This window comes from Aplysia californica, unplaced genomic scaffold (assembly GCF_000002075.1).
Source record: "Aplysia californica isolate F4 #8 unplaced genomic scaffold, AplCal3.0 scaffold00970, whole genome shotgun sequence".
Lineage (NCBI taxonomy): Eukaryota > Metazoa > Mollusca > Gastropoda > Aplysiida > Aplysiidae > Aplysia > Aplysia californica.
This window is the reverse complement of record NW_004798240.1, coordinates 124,854-127,227: the sequence shown is the minus strand read 5'-3', so window position 1 is coordinate 127,227 and position 2,374 is coordinate 124,854. Positions and strand designations below refer to the sequence as shown.

Here is a 2,374-nt window from a genome sequence, read left to right as displayed (position 1 = left end):
GAGGAGGAGGAGGAGGAGGAGGAGGGGGACTGAATGATGCTTTTGCGAACAGGGGAAAGAGAAGCGAGTTGCATAAAGTTAGTTCATGAAGTTCTTTGGACTCTGACATACCATAAAAGCGCTAGGAAATGATTGGCAAAAATGGCAGCACTTAAAAAGGGAAATTGAAGCAGAAACCCCGAGGAAAGTATGTGCCAACGACCAGCAATGAGAGAAGTAATTACAGTAACTATGACTTGAGGAACGGGGGAACGAGGTGGAGAGAGCACACAAGCAGTGTATGACACGCACTTGCTACTGGAAAAGTGTGTGTGTGTGGGGGGGGTTAAAATTGCAAGTGATTTTAGGCTGTGGCATTTGTATTGTACCCACTCGCGTCGTTTGGGATGGGACACATGAGCTGCATACGAGTTGGTATGGAACAGTATGTTCTAGTACTGGCTCAACGACGCCAATTTCAAATCTGTGATTCTGCAAGGCTACTGCGGCCACGTCGGAAACAAACACAAAGAGGAAGAAAGGGGTCTCTCGTGGCCTTGAGGTTAAGGTGTTGGCCTCTCATTCAAAGGTCCCGGGTTCGAATTCGGGAAGCGACCGAAAAATTTTCTTCTCTAAAACTTTCCTCTTTCACCTCCTTTCCTGCTCTCTAGCAATGTTCTGTCGTCGGATTTCGTCTCTTCTTTCTGCTCCCACCCCCTCACCTCTTTTGCCCCCTTCTCTGGGCTCGTGACTCTTTCTGCAGCCTTTCTACTGCTACTCCTTGGCTCCTTCTTACTGCTGTCTTTCAGCCACACCCCTGATCTTCCAGTAGGAAACATCTACACCTAGCCTTCTCGGACAAGGTAGAAAAATCTCGGCGGGCCCGAGTGCAAGTTTCATACGTTAGAGCTCCCTTGGTGGTCTAAAATCGATAAGAGTAGGCTTCGGCCGCCACCTGGGCAAAATTCAAAATTTCCTACCAGCTGAAAATGTTAGCTGTGTCCCGCGCGCCGTAAAACACTTACCAAAAAAAAAGAGGAAGAAAACACCCCAAAGTTTTAGTTTCAGTTTTAGTAAGAGTTTTACGGCACTTGCCCCACAATTTGGTCACATAAGAACCGAAGATTAAAGGTGTTACTGGAGATAAACAAGCAAAGCAAAGAAAAAGGAAAGATAATGGCGTAAGATATTTGATAGCAAAGGAGGGGCAAACCAGGCCAGAGCACCCTCCCACTACTCACTCCAGAGAGTTCTAAAGAAAATAACAGAGTTTGAGTGAAAATTTAATAAGAAAAACTGACAGTTTAGTCTGAATAAATAAATGCACATCAATAAGATAACGAACCTTTCACAGCAGTAAAGGGGTAAGCTAGATCTAAGAAATAAACTCGAGGGAAATGAAAGAAGTAAGACCTACCAGTGGGGCTTTCCAGTAACCTCCTGATAATTGACAGTCTGGGTAAATTATCCTGTGCTGGTCAGTTTGTTTGTTTCTGAGTAAACAAAAAAGCACATAAAAAGTCTGCAGTTGTTAAGAAAAAATTTGGGGTGTTTATCTTTATTACGGGGGGTTCTCAAATAGACAGACGAAGAAAACAGAATTACAGAAGAAAAAAAAGAAAGAAAGTAGGAACAACTGGCCACCTCCACCAATTATACACGTGAATATTGAATCTGACATGTACGCACCTCAAATTGGACAATCACAATGTACAACATACCCAGTGCACTTGCAGCCACACAGACACTGAGGGAACAAACAGCTCAGACTCAACGAGACCCACCCACCCCCATCCCCTAAAAAAGGATAAACAAAAACAAAAATTAACAAAACAAACCATGTTCTGGAACGCGTCAACGGGGATTCAAACAACTTTTATAAGCAATGGGCCCACCATGGCATCAATAGAGTTGAGCGTAGATATTTGTCACCCTCTCTGATTTACTTAAGATCATTAGGAGGCGGGCTATTTTGTTCCTCGTCTGTCACGGTTAACGCATGCTGAGTAGCACACAAGATCTTAACCGAAAGACGGAGATAGTGGTGCCTATCAACCACTCTCTTGCATCTACCGAGGAAGAGATCGTCCATCTAAGTCGAAATGCATGAGCTAATCCTAATACGGTTCCCACAAAATTTTATTTAATAAAATAAAACCTGCGTCTCTATAAAAGCCAGCCCGCCATGTCCCCTGAGACATATCTTACAAATACCTCTCCATGCCAGATAAGCCAACAAAAAGTGTAGATGGAAAAAACAGCCATTCTCATTTTTTATTCTAAAGAATAAAAGGCATTTCATCCATCCATCCTTCTCTCTTCTCTCCACATCCCTCTGTCCGCCGTTTTCTGGTCTCAATCCATATAAAATGCTTCCTTCTTCCCCCCTCCCTCT

At 43.7% G+C, this 2,374-nt stretch overlaps 1 protein-coding gene across 2 annotated transcripts in view; it reads right to left on the bottom strand.

The window, feature by feature from the left end:
- LOC101854988 (heparan sulfate glucosamine 3-O-sulfotransferase 5) overlaps nt 1-2,374 on the bottom strand; it is an 88,962-nt gene that overhangs the window by 33,236 nt on the left and 53,352 nt on the right. The window contains exon 2 of one of the 2 annotated variants that reach the window (XM_035973051.1): nt 1,397-1,472. The exons of the other annotated variant lie outside the window; for it this stretch is intronic. The gene's annotated coding sequence lies outside the window, so the exon portion shown is untranslated. The remainder of the gene's footprint in view (nt 1-1,396; nt 1,473-2,374) is intronic. 2 annotated transcript variants of the gene reach the window in all.